General features: G+C 51.5%; 1 protein-coding gene across 4 annotated transcripts in view; it reads left to right on the forward strand.

Moving 5' to 3' along the window:
* Positions 1–1,255: 1,255 nt before the first annotated feature.
* Positions 1,256–18,630, forward strand: part of ADCY7 (adenylate cyclase 7) — a 72,176-nt gene continuing 54,801 nt past the window's right edge. For 3 of the 4 annotated variants that reach the window (XM_063700194.1, XM_063700192.1, XM_063700193.1), the window contains exon 1: positions 1,325–1,429. The gene's annotated coding sequence lies outside the window, so the exon portion shown is untranslated. Of the gene's footprint in view, positions 1,430–18,630 lie in introns of all 4 variants that reach the window. The other variant, XM_055366009.2, reaches the window with a different exon arrangement.

Here is an 18,630-nt window from a genome sequence, read left to right on the forward strand (position 1 = left end):
CTGCAGTGACCCGGCCAGGGCCCTCCACGGGGAGGCCGATGAGTAGTGGAGTCGCACCGGCCCAGAGAGCCAAATGCCACCATGCTTGATGCCCGGGGGCTGCACGAGCCCATAGGAGCTGCCTGATCAGCGCTGGAAGCCGAGAGGGCTTGCTGCTGCTGGGATGTAAGTCTCAGGTGGGACCTCCCTGTCGCCATCTGGAGTGGAAATCAGAGGCTCCACCTTCCAGCCTCGGCCATCTGATTTCTCAGCATGGTTTCAACGTGGGTGGCCTGAGGCTGGGTTCCAGGCCCACCGCGGGGGGCAACGCCCTCCCATACCAGGATCTCTCCCCTCTAGGGTGAGCCGGGGTAGCAGGCTCCAGGATCCCACCATAGGTTCCCAGTAGATCAGCGTTTCTGCTACCTGTTTGTCATAGATTCCCTCCGTGCTTGTTAAACTACAGACTCTCTGGCCCTTTCTATGAAGACCTGCTAGGGCCTTGGGGGTCGGACCTGAGAAATCGGCATAACAGGTGCTTCTGTAACCCCTCTTAGTGAAGTGGGAACCCCCAATTCCTGGGTACCAGGGAGCTTTAGACCAGTGGGAAAGGGCGGGACTCATGGGGGTCTGCGAGTGAGAAATGCCCTCGTAGACTCGATTACTCCTGCGGACGACCTCCTCTGCCCCTCCCAGGGTGACTCACAGGAGGCTTTCTTGCTCACCCTGTCTGAGTTTCTTGGAAACAGAGCAGATTTTTTTTCTGCCAACACTGGGGCCCCACCCTGGGTTGCAGGGATCACAACGAGGTTACAACACCTACTTTCTGAGGACACCTACAGGGGTGGTCGCCGTCATCTCCCGCCCCTGAGCCCTGCCATAGGAGGTTAAGGCCTGAGTGAGACGCAAGGCGGGACCAAAGCTCCCCCGGCTTGGGAGGAGGGCACTGGCCCGCCTTCTGTGGATCTTTCCAGAAACACAGGCGCTCCTGCAGGGGGAGGGGAGGCCTGGGGCAGAAACACTGGAAGAGTTTGCTAGAAAGTGTTTCCCTCTGGGGGTGGGGCCGGCCTGGCGCTCCCCAGCACGTGCGCGCGGTACCTGGAGAAGGTCCTGCTGGGACGCCTTTCCTTCCTGCGGCGCCCGGAGCTTGCCCGGCCGCTCCCTCCCGCGGCAGCGCCTTTCCCACGGTTCTAGGGGAGCTGGGGTGGGGTGGGGAGGGGCGGGGCGGGGCGGGGGCAGCTGCGCTTGCAGGGTGGACGCGGCCTCCTGGGCGCCCCCCAGCCCCCAGCCCCCCGCCCCGGCTCCCGCCCCCGCGCCCCAGGCCTGGGACACGCGGCCAGCGGGGGGCGCCTGCAGCCGCTCCTCCTTCCCCGCCCGCGGTGAGTGCCGGGCCAGCCCGCTGCCACTGGGGCGGCCACTCGAGCGGCGGTGGAGCGGGAGCGCGCGGCAGGTGAGCGCGGGGCTCTGGGGAGCGCGGCGGGCGGGCCGGGGATGCGCCCGGGGTCGGGGGTGCCCGTGGCCGCTGCCCCTCTCTGCGCGGTCCCCATACAGGCGGGCGGGTGGCCCCTCTCCCGGCCCGCCCTTCCCCGGCCTCGCGGGTGCCCGGCGGTGGCGGCTCCTGCCCGGGTGGGTCGGAAATGCTCCGAGACCCCTCCCTCGGGCCACGACCTCCTCCCTTAGGCACGGCCAGGAGACGCTTCCCAGACGCTGCCCCAGCTGGCGCCCGCTTTCCGATGACAAGACTGAGACCCGAGGGAGGCCGCCTGGCCCCAGACCCCTGTGGTGGAGCCCGGCTGGCTTAGGGCACAGAAGGGGGCTGGCTCAGGGCGGCGGGGCCTGTTGGAAGCAAACACTGCACAGGGTAGCAGCCTCTGTGGGCGCAGGACCGGGCTGTGGGTCTGCAGCGCTCCCGCCGGAGCCAGCAGCGAGCAGGACCCCTCGGTGGCCAAAGGGGACCAGGGTCCATGGGAGAGTGAGCCAGGCCCCGCCCCTGCCTCGGACCCCAACCGGGAAACCCAGACGCCTTGCACATGAGGAAGTGACAATGGGAGCCGACCCCGGGTGGGGGAGAGAGGCTGGAGCCTCTCCATGGATTGGAGTTGTTCCCTTTACTGGTTTATGTCTCAGGTCCCCTCCCTCAAAGGCCAGGAACTCCTTTCTGAGTCCCAGAGCTGAAGCTGGAAATGACTACGTGGGCGCCGTGGACAGAAGTAGAGCCCTTAAAATGAGGAAAAGGATACCCTGTGTGGTCGGCTGAAGCCCCCTCGGGCCTGGTCCAGAGTGATGCTCCAGAGATTGATTGAATGAATGAATGAATGAATGAATGAATGAATGAATGAATGCATGACCAACAGGACTGTAGTGGACTCCGGGTGAGGCTACAGCTGTGGGGACTTAGGCAGGGGCTTTGGGCCCTGAGAGGAGGGGGTTCTCAGGTTCAGTGAATGCCTTCAAACGTGGGCAGGTGCCCTTGTAGAAGGGAGTTTGTGGGCTGTGGAGCTGGGGACAGGCTGTGGGGAGGGGTCAGACTCCAGGTCTATGGGGGGACCCCACAGGAGTGGCTGACTGGGCCTGGGGAGCAGAGGTGAGAACCCTACATGGTGAGTTGGGTCCATATGCGGAGGCAGGATTTTTTTTTTTTTTCTTGAAACAGGGCCTTGCTCTGTCCTCCAGGCTGAAGTGCAATGGCACAATCATGGCTCACAGCAACCTCCACCTCCCAGGCTCAGGTGATCCTCCCACCTCAGCCTCCCAAGTAGCAGCTGGGATTACAGGTGTGCGCCACCACGCCTGGCTAATTTACTGAATTTTTTTTTTTTTTTTTTTTTGGTGGACGCATGGTCTCACTATGTTGTCCAGGCTAGTCTTGAACTCCTGGGCTCAAGTGATCCTCCTGCGTCAGCCTCCCAAAGTGCTGAGATTACAGGTGTGAGCCACTGTGCCCAGCCTTTCTTTCTTTCTTTTTGACTCCTGATTTTATTATTCAGTTTCTTTTCCATCTGAAGCAGTCTTCTGTGGCTGGGAGCCTGGCTTTGCAGGACCAGGTGTTCTAAAGCTGCCTCTCCGCGGCTCATTCGGGATCCCCAGGTGCTGGGTCCTCTTCCCTCAGCAGCCACACAGGCCCTAAGTGCCCTTGGGCTTAAAAGAGTGGGTACTTTTGGGCTTTTTACAGAGGAGAGCAGGAAGAGCTGAGGCTGCTGAGCCCTCCCAGGGAGCCCTCCAATTTCCCAGGCCCTTACAAAGCCCCTGCATATCCCTTGTATCTTTAATCATAAGTTAGGCAGGACCCAAACGACCAGTCCCATTTGCAGATGAGAAAGCGGAGGTCCTCACAGGTCTGGTAGCAAGGAGCTGGGCTGTTCTCATGTGTTCTTGGTGGAGCTGGTTTGGGTCCACATCAGCGAGCCTGAGCTCCACCCCTAAATGCAGAATGAAGTGGGCGTCGTGAGTGCCCTACCGCGGGCAGCACACATTCCCTGCCCTTGCCCCGCCCACCTCTCCCTCTTCCCGTTCCTACCCCATACCCAGAAGAGCCCTGGGGCTTTGCTCCTGACCCCCACCTCTTGGAGCCCCCTTCTTGACGGGCACAAAGGAATGTTGCTGATGGAGAGGGGCCTATGTCCCCTCCTCCCCATCCCTGCTGAATCCAGCAGGGGTGGCCTGTGTCTGGGCAGGAGGCAGAGAGCTGAGTTAGGCATGGGCCCTGCCATGGCCAGTAGGGGAAACCGAGTGGATGCACTTTGACGCCAAACACTCACACTGCAGGCAGGCCAGGCTGTGCTTTTGCGCATTGAAGGGTAGGCAGGGGCTGTTACTTTTTGCAGATACCCTGTATAAAAATTTAGGGTATCTTTGGGGGAGTTCGTGGACAGATCATTTTCTTATTTAGTCATGCTTTCTGTGTTTTCAAAATTGTCGGCAATGAGGAAGAAAAGCAAAACTTTTTTCCCTTTGTGTTTGCTCTGGTAAATTTTCAAGAGCAGTTCTGCTGCTTCTGAATCTTAGAATTGGGTTTGCAAGATGAGGTCTGGAGGCTGATGCCAGTTTCTGAATTTGACAGGATATCACATGGTGAGGTTCCAGGATTTTGAGGTATTTCAGTACACAATAGCCTCACAGCCTAACAGAACGGCCTGGGACTCAGGTGGACCATACCCTTTTGGTCGGTGGCAGAGCTTCATGTCACCTCTTCCGCTGTGTGTCTGCTGGGATCTGTGGCTCATGGCGGTTGGGAAGCTATCTGGGTCCTGCCTCCTCTTCCCAGATACTGCAGACTGTGTGTGGCCCCCTTGAGTGCTTTCTGCTCTCTGCGTAAGAGCCTGCACCATTCCCACCTCCCAGGCCTTGCCCTTTGCTGTGCCTTCTTCCTGTAACCCTTCCAGCATGGTCCTATTGTGTGTCTTAGCAAGTACTCAGGCTCTGGCCTGGCGCAGCAGCTCACACCTGTAATTCTAGCTCTTTAGGAGGCTGAGGCAGGCAGATTGCTTGAAGTCAGGAGTTTGAGACCAGCCTGGCCAACATGATGAAACCCCGTCTCTACTAAAAATACAAAAATTAGCCAGGCATGGTGGTGTGTGCCTGTGGTCCCGCTACTTGGGAGGCTGAGGCAGGAGAATTGCTTGAACTCAGGAGGCAGAAGTTGCAGTGAGCCGAGTTAGCGCGACTGCACTCCAGCTTGCTCTGGGCGACAGAGCAAGACTCCGTCTAAAACAACAACAACAACAACAACAACAACAAAACCAAAGTACTCAGGCCCCTCTTAGACAGTTGACCTCATGGGTTCCCCCTGAGCCCTGGTCTGTGGGTTAGGGATGTGGCCTGCAGGCGATTATGACTTCAGGCTCTGCCTTTTGGACTTGGACATTTGGGCCTGGACTATACTGTAAGGGGAGAACATGACAGGCACTCCTGGCCGCAGCCCTCTAAGGCCCTCGTTATCGCCCAGTTTGCCAGGAGGTGGGGAGGCTCCTCTGCAGGTAAGCACATTCTTTCTCTGGAAATGGCTACGTGGGGCCCTGCTGGGCGGGGGTGGTGGGCATCTGGCCAGGGCCATTGCCAGGCGTGGGGAGCGGGCAGCCTGAGGCCCAGCCCATGTGTGCACAGGAGGGTGCTCCTTCAGTTAATGACCACCTGCTGAGTGAGGCGCCTTAAGCAGCTGTTTGCAGAGGGAGCCCCTGTTCAGTTAACAACAAAGGTCTTTCTTTGGAAGCTCTTGGGGGCCTGGAGGACAAGAGCAGCACAAGCTCTAAAGAAAGTCCCCTGGGCTTGAGTCCCAGCTCAATGTTTGGTAGCTGTGTGACTTTGGGCAAGGCTTCAACCCCTCTGAGCCTTCAGTTTCTCACTTATACAATGCGGACAGTAAGAGTGCTTATCTCAAAGGCCAAGGATTTAACCTCCAGGTTAAAGGACACTGAAGACAGGTGACAACAAAATGAATTGGCCGGGCGGGGTGGCTCACGCCTGTAATTCCAGCACACTGGGAGGCTGAGGCGGGCGGATCACTTGAGCTCAGGAGTTCGCGACCAGCCTGGCCAACATGTTGAAACCCCATCTTTCCTAAAAATACAAAAAATTAGCCAGGCATGGTGGCTTGTGCCTGTAGTCCCAGCTACTTGGGAGGCTGAGGCAGGAGAATCGCTTGAACCCGGGAGGCGGAGGTTGCAGTGAGCCGAGATCACGACACTGCACTCCAGCCTGGGGGACAAAGCAAGACTCTATCTCAAAAAAAAAAAAAAAAAAAAATACAAAAAACCTAAAATGCAGTATGTGGCCAGGTGCAGTAGCTCACATATTTAATCCTAGCACTTTGGGAGGTTGAGGCGGGTGGATCACTTGAGGTCAGGAGTTTGAGACCAGCTTGGACAATGTGGTGAAACTCTGTCTCTATTTTTACAAATAAACAATTTTAAAACAAATAAAATTAAAATTTTAAAAATGCAGTATGTGAGCATATGGTGGGAAAAAAGGTATAAAGCACATCATTGGGATGGTTGATAAAATTGGGTATGGGCTGTAGATTAAAGTATTGTATCAACATTAAATGATCTGATAACTGTTTATATGAGCCCTTGATCTTTGGAAATTTGCAAGGCTAAAGAGGCACAGCGTAAATGTATAGATATATAATAGAATGAGGCAAAATTGTACAAATAGGCAAATCTGTACAAATAGGCAAACCAACTCAAAAAAGTATAGAATTCTTTGTACTTATCACTTTGCTGAAAGTTTTTTGAAAGTATTTCAAAATACAGCTTTAAAAAATGCCTGTCTTGCCAGGTGAGGTGGCTTACACCTGTAATCCCAGCACTTTGGGAGGCCAAGGTGGGAGGAACGCTTTAGGCCAGGAGTCTGGACTAGCTTGAGCAACATAGCAAGATTCTGTTTCTTCCCAAAAAAAGAAAAAAAAATTGCCAGGTGTGGTGGCACACGCCTGTGGTCCCAGCTACTCCAGAGGCTGAGGCAGGAGGATCACTTGAGCCCAGGAATTCGAGGCTGCAATGAGCTATGATCACTCTACTGCCCTCTAGTTTGGGTGATAGAGCGAGACCCTGATTTAAAAAAAAAAAGAAAGAAAAAGAAAAAAAAGCCTGTCTTATGAGATTGTGGTATGATGAAATGACATTACTTCCCAGTACTTAAAACAGCCTCTGGCACTCATCGAACATTAGCTGTTATTGTTGCTGCCGCTTTTTGTTATCTTTAGTATGGGCAACGTGTGTCCCATCTCCCGTTGCCATGATCCTGAGGGGCAGGCCTTGTTTCTCCACTTTACAGATGACACAGTTGAAGCCCAGAGAGGTGAAGTGGCTTGCTCAGGACACCGCAGAGTCCAGGGCCGTGGGAGGAGGACTGCAGAAGTGCTTAAAGTTTATTTTGAATTAATCATCAACATTTGAAAACCACAAGATTTTTACATAAAGCCTAGATTTCTAGTTTCTTTTGCCAACTTAGAAGGCCTGTACCCCTGGCCACGTTGCTGCATGGCAGCTACCGGTGGAAGCTCGGCAGGGTGGCGCCTCACCCAGAGCTCGGACCTCCAGTGTGCCCCAGTCCCCACCTAGCCAGCCAGCCTTGCCTGTCATTGTCCCCGCCTGGCCTCCGGGGGCTCCCAGTTCACTGTCCTAGGAAGTGATCGCAGGGTGCTGGGCCACAAAGCTTGGGTTTTCCCCTTCCCCGACCTGCTCCCCCACGCAGAGGGCATAGCATTGCACTGCCTTGACTCAGCCAGTATTTGAGCACCTGGTGTGTGTGGGCAATGGCTGGGGGCTTCAGGCGAGGAGGAAGAGGAGCTGAAGCTTTGGGGCTCCAGCCTGCTCTCCTGTCACAGTCCTATGCCTCTGTCCCTCCCTCCTGCAGCCTCAAATGTGTGCCTGGCCCTAAAGAAGGGGTGCAGGGTGGCTTGCTGACCACGCCTTGAGGACGGTGCAAGAGGAGCCCCCGGGCTGCTGTTTTTTTTCCTGGTTGGGTGTATGTAGGCAGGCAGTCCTTTCTCTGTGCCGAGCCTCTGGTTCTTCCTATGTGAGATGGGGTTAGACCACCTTCCTTGGAGGGTGGGTGGAAGCAGGAGGAATGGGACTTGTCAGTGTTGAGCAGGGCTGAGCTCTGCACACATGATTGACATGATGGTTTCATTCCAGTGCTTGGCTTCTAATGCCACTGGTCCCCCGCCAGCCTGGCTTCGGGGCCAGCAGGAATGGGTTGAGCAAAGGCTGGCAATACGCATGACCCAGGGTGTGGGGTGGAGGCAGCCACTGGGCAGGCATTGTTTGTGTGCCTGGGTAGGCATTGTTTGTGTGCCTTCGTAGCTGTGCCTTAAGGTCATCATCTCACAGAGGAGGGGACAGGCTCAGTGAAGATGGCAGGAGCTCACCTTGGTGAGTTTGGTGTTCAACAGATGGGGAAACTGAGGCTCAGAGAGGTGAAGTGACCCTCAGAGGTCCCATGACCAAGCAATAGCAATGCTGGGACTAGAAGCCAGAGTTTCTGCCTCCTGGGCTAAGGCTCTGGGCTCCATTCCCAGGAGAAGGAAAAAGCTCATTTCTTATTTTTAAATGGTTTTCATTTTTTAAAGTACAGAAACAATTCACATTTAGGTAATGAAAAATCAGAAAATATAAGTAATAAGGTGGGGAAAAAACTTATTAATAGAATTGGAACTCGAAGTAACCCATTAACATATTGGTTTATATTATTCTTCCAGACTTCTTTCCTTTTTTCAACATATTACAAGAAAAAAAGTTGAGCATTACAACTTTCTTTATTGTCCTCTAAGGGGAGTTCTGTCTGCCCCAGGCTTTGTGTGTGGAGTTGGGGGTCAGGGAGGTTAAAGTGTTACAGACATCAGCAGCCCAGCCTTTGACACAGGAGGTGCCCTGCATGATTTTCTCTGTCCCCTGTTGCAGACATTTCGGTTGTTTCCAGCATTTTCACAGTTAGAGAGCTGCACTAAACAGCCTGTAGCTAAGTCCTTGCATGTAGTGGGACTGTTTCTTTAGGGTAAATTAAAACGAGTCCATTTCTTTTTCTTTTCTTTCTTTTTTTTTTCTTTTTTCTGAGATGGAGTCTTGCTCTGTCGTCCGGGCTGGAGTGCTGTGGCGCAATCTCGGCTCACTGCAGCCTCCGCCTCCTGGGTTCAGATGATTCTCCTGTCTCAGCTTCCTGAGTAGCTGGGATTTACAGATGTGTGCCACCATGCCCGACTAATTTTTGTGTTTTTAGTAGAGACATGGTTTCACCATGTTGCCCAGGCTGGTCTCAAACTCCTGGCCTCAAGTGATCCACCCCTGCCGTGGCCTCCCAAAATGCTGGAATTATAGGTGTGAGCCACCGCACCCAGCCAAAAATGGGTCCGTTTCTTACCTTTGTGGTGCCCTCAGGCTGGACCCAGGTTTGTGGTGGGACCACGTCTGGGAGTGTGGAGGTCTTGGGCACTGAGTGCTTTCCACTGCCCACTCTTTTGTGGTCAGAGGATGAGATAGGGAGGGGCTCTGGGGGGAGGGCTTTGCCAGGAGTGTGTTCTAATGACGCCGCCCAGGCTGGCACTGGAAGCCTTTAAGCTCCTGTGGTGAGGTGGGTTGAGGTAGGGGTGGAGGCGGTGGTGTCTGCTGCTACATGCTGGTGGGGACTGGAGGCCAGAGCCTGGAGCCTCCTTTGCTTCCAGCAGGAGGGGACCTCAGGAAGAACTTGTGTGTGTCTCTGTCTTTGTCCTTGTCTGTCTCTAACTGCCTTTCTCTGTGTGTCTGTCTATCTGTCTGTCTCTGTCTCTCTCTGTCTGTCTCCAGTCAGGAGCAGGGTTGAGGCTGGGTCTGTGTTTCTGACCCTGAGACCTCGGGGGAGTTACCTTCCCTCTCAAGACCACACGATCCTCATCTGTAGGAAGGGGCTAAAAATGACCCCTTCGCTGTGTGAGACATGGAGGAGATGGCAGATCCCAGAGTGCTTTCAGTGACAAGGTTTTGACGTTTCATTATGAACAAGCCAACAGACACAGCAGCAGACAGGGCAGCGCACGAGCACGCAACCCCACGCACCCCTGCCTCGGCTTCCGCAGGCTCCAGCCCGTGGCCTCTGGGAGCTGCCTCTCCTCCCACACACAGCCCCCTCCAGGCACCCTGTCACTTCATCTGTGAGAATGGTAGTCTATGTTACTAAAAGATAAGATGCTTAAAAAACACACAATCACCAAATAACTGTTAGAACTAATAAACTAACAGTGAAGCTGTAAAGTCAACACACAAAAATCAGTCATGTTTCTGTATGTTAGCTAACCATCTGAAAAAGAAATCAAGAAGATAATCCCATTCACAATAGCCACGTGAAAAAATACTTAGGAATAAATTCAACCAAGAAGGTGAAAGAGCTGTATGCTGAAATCTATAAAACAATGAACCAAGAAATGGAACAAGATACAAATAGATGGGATTTTATCCATGTTCATGGATTGGAAGAATTAATATCGTGCAAATGTCCATACTACCCAAAGCTATTCAATGCAGCCTTTGTCAACATTCCAGTGACTTCTCACAGAAAAAGAAAAAACAGGGAACACACCTTTGGTTTATACCAAAAGCTGTGTCTCCCTGCCCCCCGCCCCCACCCCCTGCCAAAACAAAAGAAAAAACAATTCTAAAATTCAGGTGAAACCACAAAAGACCCCAAATAGCTAAAGTGATCTTGAGCAAGAAGATCAAAGCTGAAGGCATCACACTACCTAATTTCAAAATATATTACGAGCTACAGTAATTAAAATAGCATTGTACTGGCATAAAAATAGACACATTGGGCTAGGCATGGTGGCTCATGCCTGTAATTCTAGCATTTTGGGAGGCTGAGGTGGGAGGATTGCTTGAGGCCAGAAATTTGAAGCTAGCCTAGGCAACATAGCAAGACCTTGTCTCTCCAAAAAAAAAAAAAAAACATTAAAAAATTGCCGAGTGTGGTGGCAGGAGCCTGTTGTCCCAGCTACTTGGGAGGCTGAGGTGGGAGGATTGCGTGAGCCTAGGAGCTTGAGGCTGCAGTGAGCTATGATTGTGCCACTGTACACCAGCCTAGGTGACAGAGTGAGCCAATTAAAAAAATATATATATTTATAATTTCTTTTTTATAGAGATAGGGCCATCTAAAGTGCTGGGATTACAGGCATGAGCTACCATGCCTGGCCCATAAGACTCTGTTTCTGAAAAAAACAAAAAACGTATCAACAAATGGAACAGGATAGAGAGCTCAGAAATGAACCCATGAATATATTTACAGCCCAATGATTTGTTTGTTTGTTTGTTTGTTGTTCAGATAGTGTCTCACTCTGTCACCTAGCCTGGAGTGCAGTGGTGGGATCTTGGCTCACTGCAAACTCCGCCTCCCATGCTCAAGCCATGCCCCTACTTCAGCCTCCTGAGTCACTGCGACAACAGGTGCATGCCACCTTTGGCTAATTTTTGTATTTTTTGTAGAGATGGGGTTTCAACATGCTGCCCAGGCTGGTCTCAAACTCCTGAGCTTAAGGGCTCTGCCTGCCTCGGCCTCCCAAAATGCTGGGATCACAGGCATGGGCCACTGTGCCTGTCCAGTCCATTGATTTTTTTGACAAAGATGCCAAGGACACACTATGGGAAAAGGATAGCCTCTTCAATAAATGGTGTTGAGAAGACTGGGTTTTCACATGCAGGAGGATGAAATTAGATCCTTACATATAAAAACCAACTCAAAATGGACTGAAGACTTAAACATAAGACCTGAAACTATAGAACTACTAGAAGAAAATATAGGGAAAAAGCTATGTGATACTGGTCTGGGCAATTATTATTATTATTATTTTTGACTCCAAAATCTCATGCAACAAAAGCAAAAATAGACAAATGGGATGATGTCAAACTTAAAAGCCTCTGCATGGCAAAGAAAACAGGTAACAGAAGAGACAACCTATAGACTGGGAGAAAATATTTGCAAGCCAAACATCTGAAAAGAAGTTAATATCCAAAATAGATAAGGAACTCAATAACAGCAACAACAACAACAAACCCAATTAAAAATGGGCAAAGGACCTGAATAGACATTTTTCAAAAGAACCCATGCAAATGACCAACAGGTATACAAAAAAATGTTCAACATTACTAATCATTAGGGAAATGCATATTAAAACCATGGTGAGGTATCACCTCACACCTGTTAGAATGGCTATCACTAAAAAGACAAGAGAAGCCAGGTGTGGTGGCTCACGCCTGTAATTCCAGCACTTTGGGAGGCTAAGGCAGGAGGATTGCTTGAGCCTGGGAGTTTGAGACCAGCCTGGGCAACATAGGGAGAACCCATCTCTACAAAAAATAAAAAAACAAGGCAGGTGTGGCAGCGTGCACCTGTAGTTCTACCTAGTCAGGAGGCTGAGGTGGGAGGATCACTTGAGCAGTGAGCTATGATCACATCGCTGCACTCCAGCTTGGGCAAGACCCTGTCTCAAAAAAAAAAGAAAAAAAAAAAAGAGACAGGTGTTGGAGATAATGTGGAGAAAAGGAAACCCTTGAGCACTGTTGGTGGGAATGCAAATTAGCACAGCCATTATGGAAAATAGTAGGAACCTCCCTTCCTTCCGCTTGTGGGTACATATCCAAAGGATTTGAAAGCAGCATGTCAAAGAGATATCTGCACTCCCATAATCATGCAGCATTATTCATAATAGCCAAGATCTAGAAACAAGTGTCCATTAATGGATGAAGAAAATGTGACATATATACACAATGAGATACTATTTAGCCTTAAGAAAGAAGGAACAACATGGGTGAACCTAATGGACATTACACTACGTAAAATAAGCTAGGCACAGAAGGACAAATACTGCACGATCTCACTTATGTGTGGAATCCAAGAAATCTAGGCTGTGTGCGGTGGCTCACGCCTGTCATCTCAGCTCTTTGGGAGGCCAAGGTGGGAGAATTGCTTGAGGCTAGGAGTTCAAAACGCATGGGCCACATAGCACCCCACCTGTACAAAACAAAACAAATGCAAAAGACCACCACCAACAAAAAAATCCAATTGAACTCAGAAGCAGCAAGTGGAAGGGTGGTTACCAGAGGCTGTGTGTAGGTAAGGGCGGCAGGGGTGGGATGGGGAGAGATAGAGAGAGGTCAGTCAAAGGATACGAAGTTTCAGTTAGGAGGAATAAGTTTTTTGAGACCTATTGCACAGCATGGTGACTATAGTTAATGTATATTTCAAAATTACTAAGAGGGTAATTTCAAATGTTTTCACCACAAACAGTGCTAAATACTTGAGGTGATATGTTAATTAGCTTCATTGCATCATTCTACATTGTATATATGTAACGTCACCTTGTATCCCATAAATATATACAATTATAACTGATCAATTTACAATAAAATTAAAAAAACAAACATTTTACCACACATATTGCTAAACATTAGCAATAATTCTTTAAGATTGTAACTATCCATTCGGTGTTCAAACTTCCAATTGTTTTGTAAATGTCATATTTATATATTTATATTTTATATATTAGATTTATCTTTTTTTTTTTTTTTTTTTTTTGAGACAGGGTGTCTGTTGCCCAGGCTAGAGTGCAGTGATGCGATTTCGGTCCACTGCAACCTCCGCCTCCCAGGCTCAGGTGATCCTCCCACCTCAGCCTCCCTAATAGCTGGGACCACAGGCATGCACCACCACACCAGGCTAATTTTTTTGTATTTTTTGTAGAGACAGGATTTCACCACGTTGCCCAGGCTGGTCTCGAACTTCTGGACTCAAGTGATACGCTTGCCTCGGCCTCCCAAGGTGCTGGGATTAGGGACATGAGCCACCGTGCCAGGCCTATATGTTAATATTAGCTTTTTAAAATCAGGATCCAGAGCCAGGCATGGCGGCATGCACTTGTAATGTAACCTCCAAGCTACTCGAGAGGCTGAGGCAGGAGGATTACTTGAGGTTGGGAGTTGGAGGCTGCGGTGAGCTATGACTGCACCACTGCACTCCAGCCTGGGTGACAGAGAGAGCCCCTGTCTCTTTAAAAAATAATAATAATCAGGATCCGAATGAGGTCTGCATGATGAGACTGTGATACGTTTCTTCAGTTTTTCATCTGTAGGACTGGTACTCATTCTGTCTGTCTTCCATGCGGTGTTTTTGTTGAAGCTGGGTCCCTTTACCTGTAGGAGAGCTTCCTATAATGTGTAGCATGCTCCTTGTCCCCTGAATCCTATAAATTCATAGTTGTATCCAGAGGCTTGATCTAATTCAGTTTTGATTTTTTTCACACAACAGCACATTGGAGATGCTATTGGAAATTTCTGGGAGGCACATGTGGTCTGGTGAATTTCCTTTTGTAATACTGGCAGTCATTGATATTCAATGACTTTAAGGTAGTATTTTTTTTTTTTTTTTTTTTTTGAGACATGGTCCCTCTCTGTCTCCCAGGCTAGAGTGCAGTGGCTCAATTATAGCTCACTGCAGCCTTGACCTCCAGGCTCAAGCAGTCCTCCTATCTCAGCTTTCCAAGTAGCTGGGACCGCAGGTGCCCACCACCAGCTCAGGCTAATTTTTTTTGTAGAGATGAGGTTTCACTCTGTTGCGCCGGCTGGTCTTGAACTCCTGGGCTCAAGCGATCCTCCTGATCTTCCTGTCTTGGTCTCCCAAAGTGCTGGAATTATAAGCATGAGCCACCACGCCCAACCCTTAAGGTAGTATTTTTAGTTACAGTAAAAACCTTCTGTATTCACCCTGTTACAAGTGGTGCCTAGTTTGGTGTTGGGTGGAAAACTACCCGTCTCAGGGCATTGTTTTTCCTTATTCTTGCTTTTTCTTGATTGTAGCTGGTTTTCCTCCTCTGTTAATTATGTGGGTAGTATATTTTCATTAGAGAAAAATTGAAAAGCAGATCTAAACAAAAAGATAAATATTAAAGTAAAACTGTGCCAAATTCTATCACCTAGTGATAACTCCTAAGATTTGGGTCATTTTCTTCCCGATTTTCTTGTATGCAAAAAAATACAGGCATCCCTGTGACATCGTTAAAAAAGAAAGGGGTCACGCTTCACATGCAGTTCTAGGAGCTGCTATTTTCAATTTGTGGTATGTCTGAAGCCCCCTTTGAGGATCTGGTGGGAGGGACGTGGCCTTCCTCCCTGCCTGTCCATGGGTCACACTGGGCCGGGTGCAGGGAAGGACAGGCGGCCTCTGGTGCGGCCCAGCTGCCAAGTTTTTCAAAGGAAATAAGGGCTTTTGGTTGGCAGGGCGGTTGCTTTCACATCTGTTCTTTTAGGATTCTCTGCTGTTACTCAACACACCATGACCCCAACTGCCCCTTTCCTTCTCCAAAGCCCCGTCTCCCAGGCCTGGCAGAGATCGGGGCCCTGGGGATCATGGGAGTCAGGCCCCTGCCCTTGAGTGGGCTGTGTCGCTTACATGAAGTCGGGCTGTTCATCTTTCCTTGTTCTGGCATTGGAACTCAGCCAAGCAGCAGCGATTTAGGAGGGGCAGTAGCCGCAGGGTGCCGGGTTTAATGGGAAAGATGCTGTTTACTTAGAATATGTGTTCATTTGGAGTGGCTTTGGGGCTTACCCCAGGCCACCCCTTAGGACCACCACTGATTAGGGGTCAGAAGGCGCTAGTGGACCCGGGCATTTTCTTATGTTCCTAGCCTGCACAGGAACAGATCCCTGCACATCCCTGAGCCCACAGCTGAGAAGAGATGTGGGCAGAGGCCTGGAGGAGGTGGGTGGATGCACTGGAATGTTCCCCGCCTCCCAGCGTGAAAGATGCATCTGGGAGGAGGGGGAGTGTCTCCATCGAGCTGTGCTGCCTCTGCGAGTCCCTCTCCCTGGGGAGCTCACCTCAGTCCCAAGTGTGGAAGAGCTGGGGGGCGTGAAACCACACGGAGTCAGCCCTGCTCTGTCCTCCCATGTAGGGTGAGCAGGAGGGGACGCTCACACTGCTGGCTGCACTGTGTTATTGTTCGGAGTATCTGGGTACAGATCAATCTGGCAGAAATGTCGTGAGGGCCTGTGGTGCTGGGGAGAGGTGGTCCTTGCCCTCAGCCAGATGGGTCTGATGGAGGAGAAGACAGGACCTTCAGTCACTCCTGAGCAGGGAGGGTGCTGCATGAATAAGTTCAGGTTCTTTGAGCTGCAAGTACCAGAAACCCACTCTAACCAAAGGGAAAGGGAGAAAGAGAGGACTTGAGACTTTATGGGGATTCAGGCATGGCTGGATCCAGGGGCTCAAATGGTATCATGAAGACTCTGCTTCTCTCTCCATTTCTCTGTCTTGGCTTCCTTTTCAGGCCAGTTCTTCCACAGAGAGGTTGTATTTGTAATCTATTGCTGTGTAACAAATTATTCCAATTACCTCATAATTTCTGTAGGTCAGGAGTTCAGGCTGAGCTGGGTGCTTCTGGCTGGGGTTCTCTGATGAGGTTGCAATCAAGCTGCCTGTCAAGCTGCAGTCATCTGAAGGCTTGACTGGGGCTGGAGGGTCTGCCTCCAAGGCGGCTTTGTCACATGCAGGGTGGGTTGGTGCTGGCCGCTGGCGGGAGGCCTCCGTTCCTCGAACACAGATCCCTCCTTGGGGCTGCTTAAGTGTACTCGAGCCATGGTGTCTGGCTTCCCCTAGAGGGAGAGATCCAAAGGAAAGCTGAGTGGAAGCTTCTGAGATCTTTCATGATCTCAGAAGCTGCATATTGTGGTTTCCACGATATTTTATTGGTCACACAGGTGGTGTGGGAGGGGACCATTCACAGACATGAGTGCCAGGGGACAAGGGTCACTGGAGGCTGACTGCCACTGTGGCAAAGATGGCCCCAGTGGCTCGTAGCTCACACCTACTGCCAAGTGAATGAGAACACTTTCCCACAGTCCCAACAAAAGTCCTGGAAGTGAATTTCACAGGACCACCTGAGTCTCACACCTATTCCTCAATATACGCTAGTTGTGAGTCCACCCCTGCAGGGCTGGTTCCCCCTAGGAACAGGGAGCTGTTACCAAAAGTGGACATGACATCCTCTATGGAGAGGTCTGTGGCATTGTGGCCTAGAGGAGGTGATGGTGGGGCACTGGGGAAGGCTTCCTGGTAGAGGTGGCACCTGTACCTGGTGGGATGGGTAGCATTTTGAGCATTCCAGGGACACTAAGGCCTGAGCAAAGAAATGGAAGAGTCAGGCAGCTGGGTAGCAGGTGGAGGCAGATAAGGATGGAAAAGTGAGTTGGGCCAGGTGGGGGTCCCCGAGAGGCAGGAGGAGAAGGCAGGACTTGCCTCTGGAGGCACAGGCAAGCCATGGAAGGTGTTTGAAGGAGGGGCAGGCACGTCGCAGAGCCTAGGGATTTAGGGTTTAGAGCGGGGAGAACGCCTGGCTGGCCTCCTCCCTGCTGGCTTGCACCCAGCACCCACCATGTGCCTTGTCGGCATTTCTCACAGCCCCTCACGGGCTCCCAGCAGAGTGGGCCACATCTCCTGACTTTACAGAGGGACTCCCTGAGCCACCAGGGTCCCCTAGCTTCGCCAAAGTCTCTCCCTGGAGCCCCTGACTCCAGAGCTCTCAGACAGGAATAACAGCAGGACCTTCCGGAAGGCTCCTCTTCATCCTGCCAGGACGATAGGCGAGGTTGGCGACAAGTGGCCAGCCCGATTGCTCAGACCCTCCCAGGGCTCCTCCCGGTGCCATGAACCCCCGACCTTAGGGGAAGGAAGAGGTGACTGTGGCATGGACGGTGGTTTTTGTTCTCATATCCCCTGGCCCCTACAGAGACATGCCCAGAGTTCCAAGCCCACTGGGTGCTGGGGCTTTCCTTCCCCCAGTAAGGGCTCGACATGTGGGTTTGTGTGGCAGGGCCAAGCTGTTTGCTCAGCACTCAGTGTTATTTGTCCCTTGGCTGACTGACAGCTTGACTGTCTGCTTCGTTTTGGCTGCAGTTTGAGTCTCTCCTACTGGCTGTTTCATGGCCTCATCTTGAGCCCCCATTGTTGCCCAGGGTAGGAGGTCCTTCTCCCCTAAACTCTGGGCCACATATGCCTGGACCCTGCTGGGTACTTCTCCTCAGATCTCTTTCTTTTTTTTTTTTTTTTGAGACAGGGTCTCACTTTGTCACCCAGGCTGGAGTGCAGTGGTGTGATCTCAGCTTACTGCAACCTTTGCTTCCTAGGCTCAAGCGATCCTCCCACCTCAGCCTCCCGAGTAGCTGGAATTCAGGTGCCCGCCACCATGCCTGGCTAATTTTTGTATTCCTCCCACCTCAGCCTCCTGCGTAGCTGGGATTCAGGCGCCCACCATCGAGCCCGGCTAATTTTTGTATTTTTATTAGAGACGGGGTTTCACCATGTTGACCAGGCTGGTCTCGAACTCCTGGCCTCAAGTGATCCACCCTCCTCAGCCTCCCAAAGTACTGGGATTACAGGTGTGAGCCACCATGCCCTGCCGGCTTCTCCCCAGAGCTTTATGCCATGCCTTTGGTGGGCACCTCTTACCTCCTCCCAGCCTAGGAGCTTGCATGAAAGGGAACTATGTCCAAGTCAGTTTTGTGTCCCTAGCACCAGGGAAGAGGATGGGGGTTGCTGAGAGGGACAGGAAAGGATTGGGGTTGTGCTGTGTGCCCTGGCGCCTCTACCGAGCAGAAACCAGCCTTCCCTGTCTGCTGCTGTGAAAGCCCAAGGTTGCCCTTCTTTGGGAGAGTTGAAAGAAAGCGGGTGTTTGTTCAGCAGACTTGGGAGCACTGTGTGCCAGGGCTGGGAGATCTTGGGTGAGGGTACCCACCATGCTCATTACCTTGTAATGGGGTTAGGGGTAGCCTGTCCCTATGGAAGCTTGTCCTTGTTCCCAGGGAGGGTCAGGAGCATGGGTTGTGAAGTCAGGTAGACCTGAGCTTGAATCCTGGCTCTGCCTTTTCATAGCTGTGTGTGCTTGGGCCAGCAATGTGGTGTCTCTGAGCCTTGGTGCCTTCTTCTACAGAGGGATGATAGCAGGGCCTTCCTCAGTGGGGCTGCCAGGGAGTGCCATGAGGCTGTGTGTGTAAAGTCCTGGGTGATGCCTGTGTGGATCCCAGGGAGCACTGACCTGTGTGTGCTCAGATCCTGCCTGCCGGGACCTCCTAGACAGCGTGAGGGGTGGGGTGTCAAATGGTGGCTGGTGGCTGCGGCTGCGGGGAGCAGCTGGTTTGA

The sequence above is a fragment of the Gorilla gorilla genome, chromosome 18 (assembly GCF_029281585.2).
Source record: "Gorilla gorilla gorilla isolate KB3781 chromosome 18, NHGRI_mGorGor1-v2.1_pri, whole genome shotgun sequence".
In the NCBI taxonomy this organism is placed as follows: domain Eukaryota; kingdom Metazoa; phylum Chordata; class Mammalia; order Primates; family Hominidae; genus Gorilla; species Gorilla gorilla.